The sequence below is a fragment of the Myxocyprinus asiaticus genome, chromosome 3, assembly GCF_019703515.2.
Source record: "Myxocyprinus asiaticus isolate MX2 ecotype Aquarium Trade chromosome 3, UBuf_Myxa_2, whole genome shotgun sequence".
NCBI classification, from domain to species: domain Eukaryota; kingdom Metazoa; phylum Chordata; class Actinopteri; order Cypriniformes; family Catostomidae; genus Myxocyprinus; species Myxocyprinus asiaticus.
Genome location: NC_059346.1, coordinates 11,696,542 through 11,722,927, shown reverse-complemented (window position 1 = coordinate 11,722,927; position 26,386 = coordinate 11,696,542).

The following is a 26,386-nucleotide window of genomic DNA, read 5'->3' as shown; positions in this document are numbered from 1 at the left end:
GCAGTCCGAACTATCCTTTGTAGTCTTCTGATATCTGATTTCGTAGCTGAACCAAACCAGACAGTTATAGAAATGCAGAGGACAGACTCAATGACTGCTGAGTAGAACTGTATCAGCAGTGCCTGTGGCAGGTTGAACTTCCTCAACTGGAAAAGGAAGCACAACCTCTGCTGGGCCTTTTTCACAATGGAGTCAATGTGGGTCTCCCACTTCAGGTCCTGTGAGATGGTAGTACCCAGGAACCTGAATGACTCCACTGCTGCCACAATGCTGTTTAGAATGGTGAGGGGGACAGTGTTGGGGGGGTTCTTCCTAAAGTCCACAATGATCTCCACCGTTATGAGCGTGTTCAGCTCAAGGTTGTTTTGACTGCACCAGACAGCCAGCTGTTTAACCTCCCTTCTATATGCAGACTCATCGTCATCTCGGATGAGGCCGATGACAGTGGTGTCGTCTGCAAACTTCAGAAGCTTGACAGAGGTGTCCTTGGCGATGCAGTCGTTGGTGTAGAGGGAGAAGAGTAGTGGGGAGAGCACACATCCCTGGGGGGCACCAGTGCTGATTGTACAGGTGCTGGAAGTGAATTTCCCCTGTCTCACAAGCTGCTGCCTGTCTGTCAGAAAGCTGGTAATCCACTGACAGATAGACGTGGGAACAGAGAGTTGGTGTAATTTAGTCCAGAGAATAGCTGGGATGATGGTGTTGAAAGCCGAACCGAATTCCACAAAAAGGATCCTTGCATATGTCCCTGGTCTGTCCAGATGTTGCAGGATATGATGCAATCCCTTGTTGACTGCATCCTCCACAGACCTGTTTGCTTGATAAGCAAATTGAAGGGGGTATAGAAAGGGTCCAGTGATGTCCTTCAGATGGGCCAACACCAGTCTCTCAAATGACTTCATGACCACAGACGTCAGGGCGACAGGTCTGTAGTCATTAAGTCCTGTGATTTATGGTTTCTTTGGGATGGGGATGATAGTGGAACATTGGAAGCAGCATGGGACTTCACACTGCTCCAGTGATCTATTGAAGATCTGTGTGAAGATGGGGGCCAGATGGTTATCACGGATCTAAGACATGCAGGTGAAACGCCATCTGGGCCCTGTGCTTTCCTTATCCTTTGTTTTCGAAAGCCACGGCACACATCATCTTCACAGATCTTAAGTGCAGGTTGAGTAACAGGAGTGGGGAGGAGGGGGTTGCAGGAGGTGTTGGTGTTTGTGTGAAGTGAAGGTCAGAGTGGGTGTGGGGTGTGAGATTGGGCCTTTCAAATCTACAGTAGAACACATTCAGGTCGTCAGCCAGTTGTTGGTCCACCACAGGGTTGGGGGTAGGAGTCCTGTAATTCATAAGTTGTTTCATGCCACTCCACACTGATGCAGGGTCATTAGCTGAAAACTTGTTTCTCAGCTTCTCAGAGTATCTTCTTTTAGCCACTCAGATTCCCTTATTCAGTGTGTTCCTGGCCTGATTGTACAAGACTTTATCCCCAACTCTGTAAGCATCCTCTTTGGCCTGACGAATCTGCCTGAGCTCCGCTGTAAATCACTTTACAGTCCTTACTACAGGCTTAGCAGATTTTAATTTATGTCTGTAGGTTGGAAGAAGATGAACCAGACAGTGATCAGATAGTCCCAAAGCTGCTCTAGGAACAGAGCGATATGCATCCTTTATTGTTGTGTAGCAGTGATCCAGTATATTTCTGTCTCTGGTTGGGCATGTAATGTGCTGTTTGTATTTGGGCAGTTCACGTGTGAGGTTTGCTTTGTTAAAATCCCCAGGAATAATAATAACTGAGTCGGGTATTGTTGTTGCAGCACAGCATTCAAACACGCATTTGGCGAGATATACACACTCACCAGAATAAACGAGGAAAACTCCCGCAGCAAGTAGAAAGGCTTACAGTTAATAAAGAGTGCTTCCAAATTAGGACAGCACATCTTTTTTAACGTTGTTACATCTGTACACCAACTTTCATTGATGTAAAAGCATGTTCCACCGCCTCTCATTTTCCCCGTTAAGTCCGTGATGCAATCCGCTCTGAATAGCTGAAAGCCCGACAGATGCAATGCGCTGTCCGAAATGGCTTCACTCAGCCAGGTTTCTGTGAAGTACAAGGCAGCAGAGGTTGAAAAGTCCTTGTTTGTGTGGGTGAGGAGATGTAGTTCGTCCGTTTTGTTAGGGAGAGAGCTGAGATTCGCAAGATGAATGCTCGGCAGCGCTGTATGAAAGCCACGCCGTCGGAGCTTGACCAGCGTGCCTGCTCGTCTCCCTCGCCTGTGTCTCATAGCGCGTTTAAACAGCACAGCCGCACCTCCGACTAAAATGTCAAACAAAACATCCGAATATTCAAAATCCGGGAAAAGATTGACTGGTATATGCTGTCGAATGTTCAGCAGTTCATCTCTGGTAAAACTGACTGGAAAAAGATTACTAAACACAGGACAAACAAATAAAACAACAAAACAATAGGAGCGCTCCACACCAAGGCGGCCATCTGCGGCACCATCATTATGTATAATATGTGTGTGTGTGTGTGTATATATATATATATATATATTAGTATAGTGCAAAATTGTAAGACACTTAAGATGTTTCAAAAAACATTTGTCTTAAGATGGTTGTTTATATCTTCAGCTTTAGTGTGTCAATAGGAAAAATACATTTAGACTCCCAAACATTACTTTTGCAAATAGAAAAGATTAGAATAGAAGAACAAGGCACTCTGCATGAGATGACATTGCTCCCACAGAGCCCCCCACTGAACATAGAGTCAGTCTGGTATTACATGAAGAGACAGAAGCAATGGAGACAGCCTAAATAGATTGAAGAACTGTGGTGAATTCTCCAAGAAGCTTGGTACAACCTATCTGCCAACAATCAAGAAAAACTGTGTCCAGGTGTACCTAGGAGAATTGGGGCTATTTTTAAGGCAAAGGTGGTCACACCAAATATTGATTTAGCTTTTTTATGTTTACTGGACTTTGTATGATTTATGGCATTATTTTTGAAGACATACTCACTATGCAACATTTTTCACAAGTGCCTAAAACTTCTGCACAGTACTGTGTGTGTATATATATATATATATATATATATATATATATATATATATATATATATATATATATATATATATATACTGTATATACATACAATATAAAACGTTTGGACATACAGTATGAAACGTATGTTTATCAGTGATTGTTCCTTTTGCATGTTTTGCTCAATAATGTAAGTTTAACGATACACTTACCAATGCCCAAATGTCATAGAAAAAGATTTTTCAAACAAAAGACAGAAAGGTGTAATCTCACAATAAAATTTAAGGTAGGTAGACTTTCAGACTTGTTTGTTATTTCCATCGCTTTCCATCCAAAGCAGAACTGCTTACCTTCCTGCTGCTCTGTTTGTGCAGTGATTTATGAGGCTTGAATTGGATTAGGCTCTGCTTTTGTAAGAGGGTTACGCTGTAGAGTGAGGCACGATTATTTTACCCTTATACCAATTTTTGGTTGTGGTTTTGTTTAGGAACTAATCTCCTAAATATATGCCGCAGATAGTGCATGCACTATTACGCCCCGGGTTTGTATTTTGGTGAATTTAATTCTAAAATTGCACTGGCCTACACAAATATACATAAATTCATACTGCCATTTTTACTGTACTACTATAAAGTAGATTAGTATAAGAAGCACTGAACCGTTATTGAGAAATTTAATTTGCTGATAGTCAGAATGTAATTTTTAGTATTTTCTGGCCTGAGGGCACAAATGGTATGCAAATCCTCACCCTTCCTTAAATGTATTCCTGAGCGGAGAAATCTTCCTGCCTTCGTAAAGCTCCATCCAGTATTGCTATTCTATCACTTTCCCTGTCTGACTGCAGGAAGTCATCTGTTGACTGTTTAAATAGTCTCATGGACTGATGAATTCTGGGACCTCATGATTTTGCACTCTTATTATGGAAAACATAAAATTTTGTTGCAACATCAATGATTGCATGATTTTATTCTTGAAAGATTCACTCATGGTAAACGTTCTACATTTTTTCCCAGCAAATGTTGAAATACTGAAAATCAAAGAGTTCGGTTATTTGATTTAGAAAACCCTTGAATGCTATATAGATTGTGCATTCTGTATTAGGGTGAATCTCAAGTTTGGGGAACTTTTCTGTCCCCTAGGTTGATTTTACAGAATAAAATAAAAAAAAAAAAAAAAAAAAAAAGGTTTTTAGTTTTAAAGGACAGATTATAATAACTACACATTTTTTGCTCTCTCTTTTTTCCCCCCTGAATTTCACTTTTTTGACCTTGTCCCCTCCTAGACTTTTTATGTTTCCATCTTTAATAAAACTGTCATAAATAAATTGTGTTAAAATTAGGGAAATTCTGCTTTGAAAAAAATTTTTAAAAAAATTCATATTTTCAATTCATTTATTTATGTGTACACCTATTATTCATGCTATTATCTAATCAGCCAATTGTGTGGCAGTAGTGCAATGCATAAAATCATTCAGATACATATATATATATATATATATATATATATATATATATATATATATATATATATATATATATATATATATATATATTATTATTATTATTATTATTATTATTTTTTTTTTTTTTTTTTTTTGGACATCAGGAAGAACATTTGTTTTAGTGTCTTGCGCTAGACACTGGCATTTTTAATGCTTAAATTATTTTATACTAGCACTGAGGTAAAAAAAAAAACAATAAACAAAAAAGTGTTAATTTAGACTAAAAAGTTAACTTTAACTAAAAGTTAATTTAGAGAAAAGTGTACTGACAGAAATATTCTCAACCCTGTTATGAAACACTGTCTCTCATACTTACTGTCTTTACTCCCAGGAGTCTTGAGTACCGTTGCAGGTTAAACTTTCTGTGGGACTATTAAATGTAATCTCATTGTCATCTTTTCGGCTGTTTGTTAGACAGATGCGCCCATACTGGGGCACAGAGCAATTTGTGGATGCACACTGGCAGTACAATTGGAGATGTGTCAAATTAACTACAAAGAAAGCTAAAGAAATGGGAGGCAGTCAATGAAAGCAGTAAACGTTTAAAAAAAATGTGTTCTCTATTCCAAAAAGGACCCTGATTCTTATGTTCATACAAAAATATTGTGTATTGGCTTTGCTTCACACAAGATGACAGGTGATCAATCATATGACAGATGATAGCAATGCTGTCCGAGTCTTAGCCTCAGAAAATATGCCCACTCACACGTCTCGCCTAGCCAGACTTTTGACTTGCAGCTCAATTCTCATTGCAGCTTGTTCTGGCTAAGAACCGCCCACTTAGACAAGAAGAGACCAACTGATTGAGCAGCCAACAACTACTTGCTTTTTTTTACATTCCATTTCAAATAATTGTGCAGCATCACATGAACAGATGTGTAGAAAACACTTAAAATAACAAAAACTGTTTATAGAATTATAAACTATAAAAGTTGTAAGTACTGATTATTTCACTCATGTTCTGCTCATGAATATCTAGTTTACTTGCTACTAAGTGCCTTAAACAAAACTATGATGCTTTAACATTATGAGCACTTTTGAGGACGAACTAATCATTGGATTTGCCAATGTTTGTCAGATTAGTGGCAAGAAATCTTCGAAGGATACTGAAAGTTTTGTTTGAGGCACTTAATCGTCACTTAGTGCCGCAATGGTCACCATTCACATTCTCTTGTGTACAATGAAAGTGGAGGAGAACCAGGGGCTGATAAGCTCAAAAAGATAAAAAGCAACATAAAAGCATCATAAAAGTTAATACTCAAACTGGTCTCATTGAATCACGTTACTATGCCTAAAGTTTTGCAAAATTACTTTTTTGTACATATCACAGCAGTTTCCTGGTGAAATCAACACTAGAGGCGCTGCATCAACAATGACTTTTATTCCCTTTCACGCAGATCATGAATAAAAAAAACAGATTATCAGTTCATAAACACTTACTTTTTGCCCATGACTTGTAAGGCGATTACACTAGGGCTGGGGGATAAAACAATATCGATATTTATCGTAAAAAAAAAAAATTATTTTTGTTATCGATGATAAACTTTTGAGTAATTTTCGATATTTAGCCTATGTTCTACATCTAGACGGATCAGGTATGTCTCGCTAAAAATGCAAGCAGTTCAGCAAAGTTAACTACTTAACAGTCATGAAATCAGTCTGTAAGGGAGTATTAGCAGGCTCATGGCTACCTAGCCCTGCTGTTGTCTAAACCAATAATGAGGCTAGGTACATTAGCTGCTAGCTGTCTACTCGGCTAATATGATATAGTTGTATACCAAACAAGACAGCACTGACAATGCAATACAGCTATCGACTGAACACAACAGCAGCTCCGACATCAACACCATTGCTGTTTATTTATATACTATTTTAAATGTTTTTTCATGATCCATAGCGCTGTCACAGGCGAGAAAGTGTTTTTTCTTCTTGTGTTGTTTATTGGTGGATGGCAATCCAGTTAATGGTGCATTACTGCCACCTACATTGTGATAATATTTTTGGCCATATCGCCTAGCCCTAATTTAAATGTATACATCATATCAACTACATTTAAGCTTGTTCAGGGGTGATCAAATTACACAGTAGCGTTGCACTTGTGATGTAAAGGAATGGGGTATGAATCCTGAAGAGCATGCAAGTCAACACGTGAGCTAAAGCGTCATAGAACTACAACAAAATCATGTGGTTGCTTCAGCAATTAAGTTTATCATCTCACATTTGGTTTTTATGACACTGTCGGTTATGTTTAGGTATAAGGTTTAGTATTATACCATTCTGTGTTCCACAGAAGAATGTCATATGGGGTTTCAAAAAACATGAGGGTGAGTCATTTTGGGGTGAATTATCCCTTTAAACCTTTAATAAGCCATGTGCAGTCACCCCCAGCTGTGACATTACTCGGCCTATGTGACTCAGACTCACCCCCATCAGCTCAGAAGCTTGACATTCTGTGGTGGAGCCTGTGAAGCACCGGCGAAAAGGCTTGTTACGCTACATCTTCACTCAGACACTTTAACTCGATCCTGCCATTATTGCACTTTGCTGTATGGTCGGCTCAAGGCTCTCTGGGGGTCGACGCAGGAAATGGGAGCAGATTTGTGGCAAATTAGAAATCTTGCTGAGGACCAGCAGGATTGAGAGAGGAATCTAAGAATGGGAGCACCAATATATGCAGTAAATTGTAGGCTAGAAAAGATTGGTTTGGTGTTCACCAAGGCTGGGACTGTTGGGATTAGAGGCAATCCTACTGTAGGTTGTTATCTAGTGATTTATGAATGCTCTGTCTCCTCACTGTCTCCTTAAGATGAATTGCTTATGATGTATTATTTCTCTTTTGCAAGTTGCTTTGGATAAAAGTGTCTGCCAAATGAATAAATGTAAATGAATACACTGTGTAACAAATGTTTTATTTATTTTTTTATTCCTGGGTAGTAAGTGTTATTTCCTAATTGCTTATGCCTCAAAAGTATAGAAAATGGCTAAAATTCCCCAAAAACTTTGCTTTTGTGACCAGGACAGTGATATTTTGAAATTTACCTATTTCCAATGAGAAAACGGGCGAATTTGTGTCTTTTCATTCACATAAAGTCTGAAAAAAACAACATATGAATCCAAATTAACATGTATTTATACTAAAGTAATATTCAAAGCCATGCTGGTCCACAATGGTTACAAGTATCCGTCTCTTCCCCTGGCTCAATCGGTGCACCTCAAAGAGGATTACAACAGCATCAAGACCTTGCTGGACGCCTTGAAGTATGATGAGTACGGCTGGGAGGTCATAGGAGACTTCAAAATGGTGGCATTCCTGATGGGTCTCCAAGGCGGTTTTACCAAGTTTCGCTGCTATCTTTGCCTTTGGGACAGCAGGGACACCAAGGTGCACTACCACAGGTGGGACTGGCCAAAGCGGACCGAGTTCTCTGTGGGGAGAAACAATGTCAAGTGGGAGCCACTGGTGGACCCCCGGAAGGGCTTTATGTGAACAAAAAGACACAAATTCACCCTTTTCTCATTGGAAATAGGTAAATTTCAAAATATCACTGTCCTGGTCACAAAAGCAAAGTGTGTGGGAATAATAGCCATTTTCTATACTTTTGAGGCATAAGCAATTAGGAAATAACACTACCCAGGAACAAAAATTGTGTTACATAGTGATATTAATTTTCTTCAGAGCTTTGAATATGGTCTTTCCTGCTGCACTTGAAATACATTCTTTAAAGGATTGAAAGCATACCACAAGAGCATATCAAAGCTATTTAATTTATCTATATAGCAAAATTATACTTTAAGGTATGAGTGCTTCAAATGGCTTCAGCCGGCGTATTTTTATATTAAAGCACAGTCTTGGGTGTCTTATTACTTTTATAAATGTTACTAAATACAGTACAATTACAATATAAAAGCCAATTATTTAATTGATTACATTTTTTGTTTTTGTTTTTTGTTTGTATTAATAAAATCACGCTTACTATTTTTCTCACACAATATAAATGGGTCTTTATGCATGAAAATATTTGTAAAAATCAAAAAGTTAGAAAACCCCTGCATTAGAAGATAATAGTCCCTGACGTGTACACTAAAGTACAGTAGCTAGTTGAATAGGTATTTTGCATCTTAGCTTTAACTGTATGTCATCACAGTCTGCATGCTATATTGACCAATCAGCATCCAGGACCAGGACTGTCTGTTTTCTAATTACTTTAATGACCTATTTTAACCAGCACTGGTATTTAAAGTCTAATTTGGTAAAGGCTAATAGAAAACTAGGTCCCCTGAGTCATTCAGCCCCAGTACTTGTACCAGCACATGCTCTCTGACAAACACACTCTATCTACATCCACCCCCCACCATTTCCTAAAGAGCAGAACATGTAAATCTCAGTGCGACGGTGGGAGGTATTGCCTGGCCCATTCAAGGTTCTTTGTCCTAGTCCAGCCCTAATATAGGAGATATTTGTGTTCCATCTCATTATGAACATTGCATGGCGCTGGATTCACTGTGTTTTCTCAACAATAGATCTTTGCCAACAATGCAATGCCTCTAGCTGCTTTGGACTGTCTTAATTTGTTTTTGTAAAACTTATTTTTGTGTTTTGTGTTGCTTGCATCACATGATTCTAACAGTTTACTTTTCATAACATTTTAAAGGCATGAACTCATTGCATAATTTCTGGTGGGGACAGCACCACTTTTTGTCATGGCTGATTTCATCCCCACCACTTTAGGAAATAGCTTGTGGCTATTTGATTTATACATCCACTGATTTAGGGCTGCAATTTTTCTATTTGAAGAGGTAAGACAACATGATCCCACAGGAAATCGACATTCATTGTTTCCGAAAGTTAATGTACCCTGAAATAAACCCATTACTTCTGGATTATTGACAATTGCCATCCCTCTTTAGACAGTTTTACATCAATTTAAGTGTGATCACCTTTCAGTGTTACTGTTTGTATAACGTCTGACGCTAGAGAGATGAGTTCTGGTCCCATGGGAACCAGGTAGTAATCACGCTCACACAAACAATAATGAGTGCGATTCAGAGGTTGCATTTTGCCTCTAAAATAAAAATTTTACTATTTTTGATGGTTAGGTTTAGGGTTAGGGGGTAGAGTTAATAAAATATGCAGTCCTGTTGACTGTATGACATCATTTACTACTAAAATACAGTTAGCTTTTGGGGGACTCTGTGGACATTTCACCTGGAAACACATTCAACAACACTTCCAGCTTTGGCCAGTAGGGGCAGTGATTCAAATTTCAGAATGCACAGACGATTTCAGATGAAAAACGTTCGACCTACTCTCGCAGAATTCACAGTGTGGTCAGTCTGAGTAAAACATTACCATTAGACTAGCAAATCATAATTTGAAATATGCTCATCCATGCATTTATCCACTGAGCTACAAAATCTAAGTTGTCAAATTAAATGTCACAAGTTCATTTGAGCACTTGAATTGGTGTGCAAGAATGGGTTGCTCCCAGAAATCACTGTGTAATAAGTACTAAAATTGCCACCAAGTGCGCTATTTAAACGGTTTTATAATTTTTGGACATGTCTTTCATAATGTTATCATTTACATTTCAGTCGGAACTACTCTGGTTTCATTACATCTCATAGACTGTTGATCAAAACAGTAAAAGATCATGTTGAATTATTTGAGTATATAAATCTCTCTTACTCTCTCTCTCTCTCTCTCTCTCTCTCTCTCTCTCTCTCTCTCTCTCTCTCTGTCTCTCTTCTGTCTCTCTTTTTCATCCTCCCAAAGAACGAGCTGTTGCTAAAAATCCTTTGAATAAGCAGGTTTTTAAAAAGTGTTTTAACCTCTCTGTGTACTTTCACATTATGTTGCAGTAGCATATTTAGACTGACATACTGCATTGCTTTCACTAATGATTGCATTATGCGCCACAGTCTCATTTTGTTTTTTTCCTTTCCGTCAATGCCATTTTCTTCTCACCGGTGAGCGATAGCACGTGTTCGTTTGGGCTGCCGTTAAGAAAGCCAGGTGTCAGCAGGAATCTAGTCATTCCGATGCTGCTTTGTCTCAGTGCTAGCCATAATTGCATTTGTACCCCTGTGTTCATGATAAGCAGAGAGCTGAAAACCGGAATGAGCAACAGTACGAGGTGAACATTTACACAAAAGCCAGAACCTGACTAAAGGAAGCTCTATTATAAAAGGAGGCCGGAATACAGATGTGACCCATGCTAGTCGCGTTGTGTCGGCAAGATCTTTTTGCCCTAACACGTTGCGGTTTTAAAAGGATATAGAAAGATCTTTTGTGTCTGTAATGATACTGTGCTGTGGTAGAGTTTTACATAGTAAAAACAAGCTTTAACTGAAAGCTTTTGCAATTAAAGGAATAGTTCACCCAAAAATGAAAATTCTGCCATAATTTGCTCACCCTCATGTGTTCCAAACTTGTGTGGCTTTCTTTCTTCCGTGGCAGGCAAAAGATGAATCTCTAAGATGCTGTTTTCCATACCATGTGACCATTATGATGGAATTTATCCAAACAGGACAAAAAAGAATAAAAAAAAGCAATCCATATGACTTGTGTGCTATATTCTAAGTCTCCTTAAAGGAATACTCCGGGTTCAAGACAAATTAAGCTCAATCGACAGCATTTGTGGCAAAATATTGATTACCACACACACACACACATACACATATATATATATATACATACAGTACTGTGCAAAGGTTTTAGGCACTTGTGAAAAATGTTGCATAGTGAGGATGTCTTCAAAAATAATGCCATAAATAGTTTTCATTTATCAATTAACATCATACAAAGTCCAGTAAACATATATTTGGTGTGGCCACCTTTGCCTTTAAAACAGCCCCAATTCTCCTAGGTACACCTGGACACAGTTTTTCTTGGTTGTTTGCAGATAGGATGTACCAAGCTTCTTGGAGGATTCACCACAGTTCTTCTGTCTATTTAGGCTATCTCAATTGCTTCTGTGTCTTCATGTAATCCCAGACTGAATCGATGTTCAGTGGGGGGTTCTGTGGGGGCAATGCCATCTCTTGCAGAGCACCCTGTTCTTCTATTCTAATCTTTTCTATTTGCAAAAGGAATGTTTGGGAGTCTAAAATGTATTTTTCCTATTGACACACTAAAGCTGAAGATATAAATAGGTCTCAAGGCATGCCGTGGTCATGACAGACACCTCGACCTCGGGCTGGGGTGCCGTGTGCAACGGGCAAGCAGTATCGGGGCTCTGGACGGGGCCCTGACTCCAATGGCACATCAACTGCTTAGAGTTGCTGGCAGTATTGCTGGCCCTGCGGAGGCTTCGGCCGTTGATTCAGGGCAAGCATGTGTTGGTCCGGACCAACAACACAGCGACCGTGATGTACATAAACCGCCAAGGCGGCGTACGCTCACATCGTATGTCGCAACTGTCGTGGTTGCGTCCTCCTGGGCACTGGCAAAGGGGGACTCTCTAGCAGAAATATGCAGAGCTGCGGGTTGGGCTACACCCAATACCTTTGCGAGGTTTTACAACCTACGCATAGAACCATTTTACATTTACATTTTAAATTTTTATGCATTTGGCAGACGCTTTTATCCAAAGCGACTTACAGTGCACTTATTACAGGGACATCCCCCCCTGGAGCAACCTGGAGTTAAGTGCCTTGTTCAAGGACACAGTGGTGGTGGCTGTGGGAATCAAACTGGCCACATTATGCTTACCTGTTCTGTGCTTTAGCCCACTATGCCAACACCACTCCGGCAGAACCGGTTTTGTCCCGAGTGTTACGGGGTAACAGTAGGTAGGCCGGGCAGCCGGTTGTGTGTACTGCTTGCATTTACACCTTTCCCCTTTTTCAAGGTGATAATGTGCACTATTTTTTCCACAACAGTTCCCCATAACTGGTGAACCCTGGATGCCAGGTCTTAAGTCTTAAGCACTGTTTGGTGATGAACTCGGCGGAGGAGTGACACCACCAGGCCCAGTACTCGTGGTATGCCCCTTTTCAGGTGAGCCCGTGTACTTGGGCTCAGTGCTCCATATGTGGTGATTCCCCCCTCGGTAATCCCGTATGACGCATTTCCACTGTTCGGTTTCCTCTCAGGTGAACCCTGTTTTTCCCCTCATCAAATCTTTGCTCTGCTTCGGCCACTGTTGCTGTGTACCCTCTCCATAGATAGGGTCCTCCCGGTGGTATCATTCCATATGTGAACTTCCCCATAGGTAAGTCCATGTGAGATATTCTCCACATGTTAACCTCCCTCTGATAGGATGTGGTCTCTGTAGTGCCCTCCCTCCTGGAGAGTGAAGAGCACTTCCCAGCGCTGTTCTCGAAGGTGCTTGGCAGGAAATTGCTTAACAGCAAAATCAGGAAAGGCCACCACCTGTAGCCTTGGGTAAGTGCCTCCTCCCCCCTTAATAGGACTAGGGAGACGCCTTACCAAACTCGCTGGAAGGTCACAACGTGGTCGAGCACTCGCTGCAAGGCACGCAGCAGCTTGCCCGTGTCCATTCTTCCGTACATCATGACACGGTTCAGTGCCTGTGGCGTGTCCTATAGGAAACCCTAGTGTCACTACATCGACACAATGTCAAGTGAGTGACAGAGAGGGAATGTCTAGGTTACTGGTGTAACCTCTGTTCCCTAATGGAGGGAACGAGACGTTGTGTCCCTCCTGCTGCGGCGCTGTACCAGCCGCTGACATGGCCGGGACTCTCTATCGGCTCCTCAGCATAAATCTGAATGAGTGGTGCATACCATCTTCTTTTATACCCGTATGTCCGGGGCAGAGAGTGGCATGCAAATTCCACTCGCCAGTGCTCATTGGCTTTTTCTATTTTAAGCAAAGGTGATTGGGGCTCTCAAGATCGAACATCTAGTGTCACTACATCGACACAACATCTCGTTCCCTCCATCAGGGAACAGAGGTTACACCAGTAACCTAGACGTTTTGGACTCCTTTCATAGTTTATCGACCTTTCCAAAATATCTTTTGACTGCTTAAGCTTCACAATACCAGAGTGGTGGTGTTATAGATGAGCAGACTGACTCTAGCTTCAAGTGACAGCCAGACAGCTGACTTAAATTAGTTGATGCTCTTCAAAACATAAGGGTGGGACAGAAGCGGTTTTAATAGACAATACTCAAGGCCAATGGAGATACTTGTTAGACAGATAGCCAGATAGATTAAACATCTTTTCATTGGTCATTTCGATGCACAATTCATAGATTAAACAGTATGAAGAGGTAATTCGGCGCATTTCATCTATGGTAAAAAGTCAAAATTGCCAAAAGTGGAGATGCGTGTTTTTCATCAAACAGCAAAGTTTTGCATGGCTTCAGAAGTCTAGAATTATAGCACACTAGAAATATAGTCATATAGACTAGGGGTTTTCAATTCAAGTCCTGGGGACCCACATTACTGCACAATTTGGATATTTCCTTTATTTAACACACTTGATTCAAATCATCAGCTCGTTAGGAGAGGCTCCATGACCTGAACTGGGGCATGTTAAAAAAGGAATACATACAAAAAGTGCACTGCTGTGGGTCTCTAGAGGCCTGTTGCATGAAGCTGGTTTCAGTGGCTACCCTGGTAACTTTGAGTTTAGTTTGGGCAAACTCTGGTTCCCTATCTGTCACTCACTCGAAGTTGTGTCGATGTAGTGACACTAGGGGTCACTCTTGGGAGCCCGAGACACTTCTGGTCTTTGATAAAAGGCCAATGAAAATTGGCGAGTGGTATTTGCATGCCACTCCCCCGGACATACAAGTATAAAAGGAGCTGGTATGCAACCACTCGTTCAGATTTTCTCTTCGGAGCCGAACGGTCATGCTCATTGAGCTGAATATTACTGTTCATTCACCTCTGCTGGATCTGACGGCGCATTTCAGCGGCTTCTCCCTCCTCTGCACTGGTGCACTGCAGAGAACGCCCCTGGGTGCTTCGGCAGAAAAACAAGAGAGTATATTTTCTGAAAGAGCTTTTCCTCCTCTAAAAGAGTATATATTTCTCTAAAAGAGCGGCACACACAGAATGTCTTTTTAAAGCCGCGTCTTTTTAAAGATACCTTTCTGATTGTGTGTTATTCCTGGTTGCGGTCGTTATCTCTCAACTTCAGATGGTCATGATCGCTGTCTTTCGTGTCTGGGCGTGACCCACACGGAGGCAGCATTTGTGGATGGTTCATGTTCTCACTGCGAGAACATGACCATGGCAACGTTGCGGTCGCGGCTTGCTTTCATAAGAAAGCAAGCCTCAGTCCTTCTACCTATGGGTATGAGGCCATCGCGGCTAGCACTGGGGGCGAATTTGGGGACCCCAATGGGATCGTCTCCGCCGGGTATCCCCCCACGGACCTCCTATTCCCCAGCACACTCGTCTGCCCCAATCAGGCTTCCAGATGAGTTCGCCGGCTCATCTCACGGCAAGTCTCGCTTCTTGTTTGGAGCCCGCGGAGATGATGAGCTCTCGAGCGCAGCATCGGAGAGCGGGCTTGTCCAGTCGGATGCAGAAGCCTCAGCTGGGCTTCCCCCTTCAGGGACGATTGCCCAGTCACAGGCCAATGCCAAATGATGGACATGCTTTCCCGGGCGGCTGCGAGCGTCAGGTTAGAGTGGAACCCTCCGCTCTCCCCTGAACCCTCGCGGCTTGATGATTGGTTCCTGGGCTCGTGGCGATGCTCAAAGCAGCCACGCCCTGCTCCAGTGCCATTCTTCCCAGAAGTGCACGAGGAGCTGACGAAGTCGTGGGAGGCACCTTTTACTGCCCGGCCCCAATTCCGCAGTTCCCCCGCTCTCACTAGCCTCGATGGCGGGGCGGCCAGGGACTATACGGAGATTCCCCCGGTGGATAAGGCGCTCGCGGTGCACCTATGCCCGCAGAGCGCCACCACCTGGCGCGGACGCCCTAAGGTCCCATCCAAGCCCTGTAGGCTCACATCATCCCTGACGGCTAAAGCCTACAGCACTGCTGGACAAGCCGCCTCTGCCCTGCACGCCATGGCTCTCCTGCAGGTCCACCAAGCCAAGGTGTTGAAAGAACTGCACGAGGGTAGTTCCACCCCAGATTTGATGTAGGAACTGCGCTTGGCGACCGACCTCGCTCTCCGAGCAATGAAGGTCACGGCGCGGTCTCTCGGGCGTACGATGGCCACACTAGTGGTCCAGGAGTGCCACCTTTGGCTCAACCTGGTCGAGATGGGTGAGGCCGACAAGACATGGTTCCTTGCTGCCCCCATTTCCCAGGTGGGTCTATTCGGCAACACCGTCGAGGACTTTGCCCAGCAGTTCTCGGCGGTGAAGCAGCAGACGGAGGCAATCCGGCACATCCTGCCCCGGTGCGGCTCAAGATCCCGCACCCCGTCTGCTCGTCACCAAGGGCATCCCCCTGCGGTGATTGCACCGGCTCCACTGCAGCCTGCCCCTTCGGCCCGGCCCCGATGTGGAGCCCACCGCAGGAAGCAGATGCCACCCGTCTCACAGCCGGCGTCTAAGAACCCACGGAGGTCCTTAAAGCGCCCCTGAGACGGGCGATCCAGGGATGAGGGAACCCAAAGCTGGTAGAAAGATCACTCCATCCCCCGGTGGAGGGCCGGGTGGAAAATTTTTGTTGCCTTTTTGTTTGATTTCACCGCATGCCCAAGTGAAACAGTTCAGCAAAAGAGCAGCTTCCTTCCTCCCTGGGTCACATACCCGGTGTGTACGGTGGTCACCACGACTACCATCCATGGGTTCTTTTTTGCAGGATTGGTGCTCCAGCGGTGGCCTTTCTGCCCCTGAGCACCCAGCTGTGGTCTCCATGGGTTACGAGGACAGGCCTCTTCCTCCCCCGTGCCAGACTGTTCCAGGGGTGGTCACAAGGAGCCATGTAAGTGCTTCAATGTCCCTAGAATCAGCACGGCCACGACGTGGTGTGGCACCTTGAGCTCCGCCCTGCCACGAGGCCCCACCTGCCGGTATGTCCGACGACGCTGTCCCCTTGGTCCCCCTTGCGCGGAACTTGGACGCGTGGCTCACGCTTTCCAATCCGTCGTGATGGCTGATCCGGACCGTCCGACTCGGCTACACGATTCAGTTCGCAAGGCGCCCGCCCAGGTTCAGCGGTATTTTCTTCACTTTGATCAAGAGCGAAAACGCTGCCACCTTGCGCGCGGAGATCGCTACCCTCCTACGGAAGGGCGCGATAGAACCTGTCCCTCCAGCCGAGATGAAGAAAGGGTTTTACAGCCCCTACTTCATCGTACCGAAAAAAGGTGGTGGGTTGTGGCCAATCTTGGACCTGCGAGTACTGAACCGAGTTTTACACAGACTCCCGTTCAAGATGCTGACACAAAAACGCATTCTGGCGAGCGTCCGGCATCAAGATTGGTTTGGGGCGGTAGACCTGAGGGATGTGTACTTCCATGTCTCAATCCTTCCTCGACACAGACCCTTCCTGCGGTTTGCATTCGAGGGTCAGGCGTATCAGTACAAAGTCCTCCCTTTCGGCCTGTCCCTGTCTCCTCGTGTCTTTACATAGATCACAGAGGCTGCCCTTGCCCCGTTAAGGGAGGTGGGCATTTGCATTCTCAACTCTCTCGACGACTGGCTAATCCTAGCTCACTCTCGAGACATGTTGTGCGCACACAGGGACTTGGTGCCATCACACCTCAGCGACTAGGACTTCGGGTCAACTGGGAAAAGAGCAAGCTCCTCCCGGTTCAGAGCATCTCTTTTCTCGGTTTGGAGTTGGACTCAGTCTCCTTGACGGCGCGCCTTACAAACGAGCGCGCCCAGTCAGTGCTGGCCTGTTTGAAGGTGTTCAAACGGAAAACAGCGGTTCCACTGAAACTTTTTCAGAGGCTCCTGGGGCATATGGCATCCTCAGTGGTGGTAGACATGATCACTCAGGCTAGGGCCCCCTCTACGAGGCGCCTGTATGCCTTTTAGTGGCGTCTGTTTGCTAAGTGGTGTTCTTCCCGATGCGAAGACCCCCAGAGATGCGCAGTGGGATCAGTGCTTTCCTTCCTGCAGGAGAGGTTGGATAATCCCCCTTCTTTTTTAAGGAGTGGAAAAAGAGAAGGGGAAAAGAGGCCACGACTGGGTTAAGCCCATCTCTATCTTTTGGGTAGTCGACTTGTCCCCAAAGGGCCATTCAACACTCATAGCTATGTTGGGGGAAGTTACATGTCGACCTGGTGTGCTGGCTATGAGGCAAACAGTAGTCTGCCCACCACACACCGCCAGTTCAGCCAGTTGTGGCGTTTCGTATAGGGACCCCTAGTGTCACTACATCGACACAACGTCGAGTGAGTGACAGATAGGGAACGTCATGTTTACTTGTGTAACCTCCGTTCCCTGGAGGGAACGAGACGTTGTGTCCCTCCTGCTACAACGCTGAACTACCCGCTGAAATGGCCAGACCTTATATCGGCTCCTCAGCATAAAACCTGAATGAGTGGTTGCATACCAGCTCCTTTTATACCCGTATGTCCGGGGGAGTGGCATGCAAATACCACTCGCCAATTTTCATTGGCCTTTTATCAAAGACCAGAGGTGTCTCGGGCTCCCAAGAGTGACCCCTAGTGTCACTACATCGACACAACGTCTCGTTCCCTCCATCAGGGATTGGAGGTTACACAAGTAACCATGACGTTTTTCAGGCTCAAGAAGGTGGGTCAGTTTTTACCGCCATAGCAATTTATGGCTAATCTGCTCCGGAGCAGGTTTTATTCTGGGTTACAGATCGCAAACAGATCCTGAACCAATCAGCTGTGAGTAAAGTAACATCTCTGACGCAATAAAGTCACTCCTCCTGTATCTCTCGCTCAAAATTAAAGCACCCTTTGCTGGGAAATGTATATATTTAATGTATTTAGATTTATATATTACGATTTTATACATTATACCTACATATTAAGATACATATTATAAGATGGTTTATTTGAGAGATCAGGGAACCTTTTATCTTTTGAGCAGCACATTAAAATGTATTATTGAGTTTCTTTGCATTTCTTTACATTCTGTACCTGTATGCAGTGTGTAATGCTGAGAACCTAAAAAAAAATACTGCTTGCAGAAATGTTCGTAAGGTGATTCTCACACTTTAAAGACACATTTATTGTGTGAGTAGTCTTTGCACATTTAAAATTGTATTGTAGACTGTAACACAAAGTGACAATATATGCACTTAATTAAATTATTTTACTTTTAATTTAAGTTAATATAAAAGCGTTTACATTTTAGATAAATATATAGATTTTTATGCTTTTAAAATTTTATATTCATGTGTTTTATTGTGAACCTATATCAGTTAAATTAAACATTATATACAGTTTTTTTCTTTTGTGGCAGCTGTGTTTCTTCATGCCATGTAAATGTTTAAATTCTTTATATTTTCATTATGATCTTTAGTGGAGATGTAAATCACTCTGAATGTCTTGCGAGAAGTACATTGTACCGACTCTCCCCAAGCTTCACCCATTGGCTGTTTGTGGCAAACATCACTCATTCGTGTGCACAAGCTTCAGGGTTAACCATGAACTCTGGATCAAACTCTGAGTTGACAGAGAACGTTTGTACCAAGCTTCTTGAGATCGCTGAACCCGATCTAGACCGGTTTGGCTTTATCTGGTTTTCTCAAACTGAAAATTTATCTTAAACTCTGAGTTTGTTCAACTAGCTTCGTGCAACAGGCCATAGAACTAGGATTGAAAACCCCTGGTATAGACTACTTTTATTGTGCTTTTATGTTACTTTTTTTGGAGTTTGACAGTCCCTGGTCACAATATGGTTTCACTTTATGACAAAGAGCAGCTCTGGGATGCTTCAAACTATCTTTTTTGTGTTAAACATGCAGAAGAACGAAAGTCATACAGGTTTGGAACAACAAGAGACATCATCTGTAAATGATGACAGAATGTTCGTTTTTGGGTGAACTGTCCCTTTAAGGGACATGTTATGTTATGTTGTGCTTGCTTTGGTTTTTGTGTGTCAGTTAACAATTAGCTTCACAATAGTTTAAGCTTTTTAAAAATGCATTTGAATCCATTTTATGTGACTGTTTCTCTTGCATTGTCATTTCACACATTGCCATTGTCATCTTCTCCACCTTTAACAAAGATTTATTCAAGGAAGAAATTTACAATAACCCGAGCTAATGATCACTTTAGTGTTCATTTCTGACTGGAACAGAGAAAATTAAAAGACATCATCAGCCATGTTCCACCTGGCATTTAATTTATTCCTTTTTTTGCCTTCCTGCCTTTGTGTTCAAGTCTTGCTTGTGTCTCTTTCAAATATCTCAATCTTCGATGCTTCAGTGTGTTTGGCTGCCTATCACAATAAGTGACCTTTATTGTGATTCTGTACATTTAGTCTTTTCATCTGAATCAAGCTTATTCTCAAAAAATATTATTGCCATGCAAAGGAGTAATGTTTCCGTTCCTGAACATCCCATCATTTCCACTTGCCTCATTCTTTGAATTTGAAAAATCAATATGTAGATCAATGTTAGCATAACTTGTTTCCATATTATAATTCCTGGTGATGTATCACTTGTTGTTTCTCCAATGGCTGTTGCAGCACAGTGGGGTGCCTGTCAGAGATCAGACCTCTGGATTTATGTTAGAGTCCCCAGAGCGAGGTGAACATTAACAACTGTGACCAGAATGAAAAACTGAAGCTACATGGTGGGTGGATGTTCTTGGATGAAAGAGTGTCTTTCTCAGGATCATGATATTAGCTTGTTTTGTTCTTCTTGCAAAGAGAGTATACAGTATGTGTTGGCAGTAACACTTTGCAGTAAGGTTTGATTCGTTAACATTAGCATTTATTAATCTTTGTTAATGTTAGTAAATAAAAATACAGTTGTTCATTGTTAGTTCATGTTAGTTCATAGTGCATTAGCTAATGTTAACATATACAACTTTTGATTTAAAAAATGTATTACTATACGTTAAAACTAACATTAACCAAGATTAATAAATGCTGTAAATTTATTGTTTATTGTAAGTTCATGTTAACTAATGTTGTTAACTAATGTTAAAAAATTGAACCTTATTGTAAAGTGTTACCATGTTGGCAGCCTTTTGTGGGTTGGACTTAGGGTTGTTATTTATTATAGAGTAAAATTATGTATTATAAAACAGAGTGTCTCCACTCCAAATTCGGATTATTCATGTTTGAAGCCATTGTAAATTAGCTCATATTCAGACACTTGTGATCATACATCAATTTAATCCTAAAACAGCAAGTTTCTTACCAAATGTAAATGTCTTCTAGTTAGAATAATGAACTATATTACTTGGCAGAAGTAATTGCTGGAATATATTGTTATTGTGATTATTAATACATTTACAGTGTATTAAAAGTTTGGGGACTCTTGGCTGAATTTGTTTCTTATGATCTTTTGATAAAAATTTGGATGTAAAGGTTTATGCGTAATTGCTTAAATTTTGGATTTCTTTTTTCTTTCTTTTTATTTCTTTTTTTTTTACAAAACTATAATAATAATAATAATAACAATAACAATAATAATAAAGAAATAATTAAGGCTAATTAAGAATGAGTATGTGTCTTCAAACTTTTGACTGGTAGTGTTTATTAGTAGTATCAAATTTTTGTTGCCACCATTCTAAGCAGTAAGCCACTCAAGACCATAAGATGTAAATTGATTTTACCTTCAATAACACCCCTTAACCATGGTAAAATCATTTAAATGCACATCCTCTTGTAGCTTATGGCTTTGTTATTTTCCTCACTGTCCTCCACACTATTTCTGCTGTTAGTAAGTCTTTGTCCATCAAATGATGATGTAAATCATTCATTTAATAATATTTTATTGTTAGTCTATCAGTTTTTATCTCCCAAGTAGGTTTATTGTGTGTGTTGATTCTGTGTGCATGTGTACAGTAGAGTGACAGCTAGATTGACAGCTGTGTTAAATATCCATTAGGTGGGCAGCAGCTGGCGCAGAAGCTCCTCTTTAACCATTAACATTGCTTTGACTCATCCACATCCCCTCATTTCCATATAATATAATAAGCGTTAATCAAAACAGTGTAGGAGGAGAGGACACAAAGCGAGAGCTGAAAAACACAACACCTCCAAAGACACTGCGAAATATGAATGATTCCCTGTGAGTTCTGTATTTTTGGACCAAACTCTGTGGCAAAGGTGTGAAAAAAAGAGGGTGGATTTACGTCATGCTGCTCACACTGCAATGTGCTAGTGCCAGACCTAATATGGACAAATAATTGAGATATTACTTAACCTATTTTCACTCCTTCTATAGAGTGGTGACGGATATTTGATTGCAGTTGGTGTATATACTGTATATTGATAAAGCTGACCCATCTTCACTATTCTGAAGTAGCACTTGTTTGAGGAATCATTTGTGTATTAGCAGTTGGTCTATGTGTCAGCACTGAGTAATCTCAACATTTAAAGCTAGCAAGTGCATTATTTCTTTCCTTCATCAAGATTTTGTAACTCGCAATGTGAAGTCATGTATTTGGTTCATGAATTAATAGATTATATTCAGTGCTATTTACAAAAAAAAACTTCCTGCAATTAATATGCCATATAATGTCAGAGTGGATTAGATGACCAATGTGACCTGTTCCCAGAATAAATTTTCTTAGAGGTTGCGGTTTCATAGAGACTTAATGGTATTCTCAGTTATGTTTAATCTTAAATTTTTATCACTATTACTAAGAAATCACAATTACTAATGCTCATCGTTATGGTTAGGAATTTGAACAAACCCCTAACCCTAAATATCAAACTTCTGTGCATAACCTATCCTGCACCATTTGTACTACAGACATTAATAATTTTTTACAGGCAGGGCAGAAAAAGGATGATAAGAAAATCAGTACAAATACAGTAGGGTTTCATCACCTTTGGTGCTTGGACCCTTGTGAATAATAGTGTATTTTTGGACTCAAGACAATAGAGATTTTGACATTATTGTTTTATTATGCTTTATTTTTAGTTTCAACATTATTTGTTATTCAGACCTTTGTTTTGTTGGACAAGAAATACTAGCTTTATACCATGTGACCCACATTTGGTTTTCGACCATTGAAAACAATGGTGTCACTAGGTCAAAACATTCGGGTCTCAAGCCCCGAATGATTTTGGTCCAGCCCTGGATGTTTTTGTTCTGAATTACAGGTGTTTGAGTGGAACTGAAGCAGGAGTTAAGTAAATGTTAAAGCTAATTTAATGATAATCATCTGGAGTTTGGCACTTCATACGCATTAAATATGCTTCCTCATCTGAAACAAACGTGATTCAAGCCTGGTTTTCGCGCGAGTGTTGCGCAAGCCATAACAAAACCACTCCCATGATGCACTCTGCTCTATCCTACTGTATCTCTGGAGCACTCGCATCGTCTGGGCTTCCCTTGATATCTCCGTGCTTATCGCTATAGAGGAAATCAAACATCTCAAACGGCTAAACGGCACTGACGAGGTACAGATTAAAGAGTAACCTAAACACAGTAATAAGGAGCCATCTATGGTCTTACCTGCTTACGGTATTGCACTGTAAATATATGGGCAAGTAAATAAAGGGCTTTAAAATCTGGACCTCCAAGATGTATGGAAAAATTATGGACAAAGTTTTCCTCCATTGTAATATGTTCTTATGAATGATGTTTAATAAATAAACTGGCCTTGTTTGACTTTAAAGAAGAGTTTTTATTTGTTTTTTTGTTTGTTTGTTTGTTTTTTCACATTTTCCCAGTAAGCGTTTAGAGCTGTAAAATGAATTAGAAATGCATTTATCAGATATTTTGGTCTTAGAAAAATTAGATGCGAAATGGTTGAGTTCATATTCAAATTTCTGACTATTGATAGCAGACTATAGTATTTTGGCAAGTCTGAGCAGTGAGCACAGTTTATGACATAGTTGAGATCTCTTTTTAAATTCTAGAGAAGACACGTGAGAGTCTTTTTTTGAGACCTCAGAAGCAGGGGACTTAACAATAAGTCTTCATTTGCACACTATTTATTCTCATTGCTTTGTAGGGGAAACAGTTATTTATGAGATCTCATTTGGGATTTTTCTTGCCTATGGGTTTTACTATTTTAATTGGTAGCGGCTGGAACTGGTATAAAATCCTATGTCTGCCTTGCATTTTTAACACAGTCCTTTCACTAATGTTCCCTCATGGCCTCAGTTAATAAAAAAGCCACTCTAATGCTTCATTCTGATTGGCTGAGAACCCCATTATGCAGGCACCCATTGCGCTGAAATTCAGCTTCCTCTCAATGATCTGTTGTGATGCATCAGCTGCAGAGGATGTTGGAATGTGTAAGCCTGAAATCTGCTGTATTTGCAGGCATGGGTAGAAATGTATGGTATTGTGTATGTCTCTATAGGGAAAACAAGTCACTGCACAATAGAAGTTACAATATTAAAGTGAAATCAAAACTGATCCTATTTACTTTTTAATGCACATTCCTGTTCTTATTGTAAATGATTCATGAGTGCATGTTATTCAAAAGAAAAATGTGAAATTACATTTCATCAGAATATACTAACTTGCTCCAGTTCTTTAAGAGTTTTTCTTTTCAGCTGTCACTTGCTTAAAGAAATAGTGTAATGTTATTGACATGTTGCCATATTTGGGTACTGTATACATGAGTTGATCAATGGTTTGATTTGATTTGAGAGTGATTAATGACTTAAATTGCAGTCTGTTCATCATACAAAGGGATTGAATGCCTTCAGAAGACTTGAAATATGACACACAAGACACATGGACTTTATAAATATTAATTTAAAATAAGTGTACCACCCCAGTGTTGGCTTTGTACCTTTAATGGTACATTTTGTTTTGTCTGAGAGTTTATACTTATGACGTTTTGGGTGATTTAAGCTTTTTAAGCTTTAAAGTGAGTCACTATCAACTGTTGTTTTATGGAAGTCAGTAGGGATGCACCGATCCGATACCTGGATCGGTCTCAACTCCGATACTGAAGCTTTTAGACGGATCGGGTATCTGTCCGACGAGCCCGATCCAAATCCGATACTGTGTGTTAGTCATGTTCGTTACTGTCAAGCTCCAAAAATGACATAAAAGAACCATAAAAACACCATTAAAGCAGTTCATATGTCTCTGTTGACACAAACTCATGCACAGGCTGGTGATGCACTCACGGCTATTTTTAGCCTTCACAACGGTGCCTAATATTTGAGCGCTACTCAAGAATAGCATCTCAGATGTAGATGCTCAATAGTTCGGTTCACTTATAATGTGCATTTAGAATGGCACCGGTGGTGCATTTTACCAGAATTTGAATAAAAAGCTAATTAAACTTCTGTGAACTTGCCTACAAACAGACACATGCAGGACTTCCTGGAGAGTTTAGAATGTCAAAATCAAAGCATGAGGGTTTAAAAAGTGCATGATTTAAATATATTAATGTTGTATTTAAAATTAGAAGTCAATAATTATAATATTAATAACAATTATTATTATTATTATTATTATTATTATTATTATTATTATTACTATTATTATTATTGTTGTTGTCATCATTAGTATTTGTTTACAATTTATAACAACATTTAAGTTGAATGGGTTCCAAAAAATAACTGTGTGAATGAAAAGTGGACTGATGTCTTACAACTAAATTGAACAAAAAAGAGATCTGAATCCTTTAAAGTCCAGATGCAAGTTGAAACATTTAAAAAAAAAAAAAAAAAGAAAAGGGCAAAAATAAAACACTGGTTTCTTTTCTATTGAAGACTTGAAGACTGGAATTACTGTTAATTTTGCTGCTACATTATCCAGTATACTAGTTAATAATAAAGTGTTTCTTAATAAGCTATACATTTATATTGAAATAATGTGTAGTTAGAGGTTTGTGTTTCTTTACATATTAAAGAGTACTCCCAATTAGTTCCACACAATAATGTAAAGATATTCTAAACTGATTATGCAAAAAAAACAACAATGGTATCGGCTTGGGATCGGTATTGGCCGATACTGAGATTTCCGATATCAGAATCTGATCAGAAGAGAAAAAGTGGTATCGGTGCATCCCTAGAAATCAGCAGGGTTGGGGAGTAACGGAATACATGTAATGGTATTATGTATTTAAAGTCCTAAATATTAATAAATGTATTCCACTACAGTTACAAATGAAATTGTTGGTAATCAGAATTCAGTTACATTCAAAAAGTATTTTGCCTTTTATTGTAATTTGTTTCTTTTAATATTTAGTTTATTCAGCTGGAAAACATAAAAAGTATGTCGTTGTGTACACTCTGTGGGGTTTTGAAGTTTGGAGAATCAAAAAAGCTTTATGAAAAGCTAAAATGCTATTTCTTGCCGTTACATGCATCTGTTACCAGGCATGATTATATTGTATAATTAATTCTATTAAGAAAATTCATGTTAGAGTATAGCTTTTTTATCTAATAAGACCTTTGATAGTAGGGCAAAGATGTACGGAAAAGTTTTATTCTTAATGAGTATTTAAAGTGAATAAATCTACCAGTGCCTAAGAAGTAATCCAGAGTATTTAGAATACGTTACTGGCCTTGAGCAATCTAACGAAATACGTTACAAGTTACATTTTACAGCAAGTATTCTGTAATCTGTAGAGGAATACTTTTTAAAAGTAACCTTCCCAACCCTGGAAATCAGTGATCATGAAATGTTAAAGTATCTCCTTTTGTGTTCCACAAAAAAAAGAATTTAATCAATTTCACATTTTTCACAATCCAGATAATTCCCAGTGGATAAATTAAGTCTAACCCTTTATTTTATCTTGTTGAATATTCTATTTCCCTCATAAATGAGTCATTGACAAATAATGTTGTCCAAGGTGATAAAAATGAGAAATCTTTA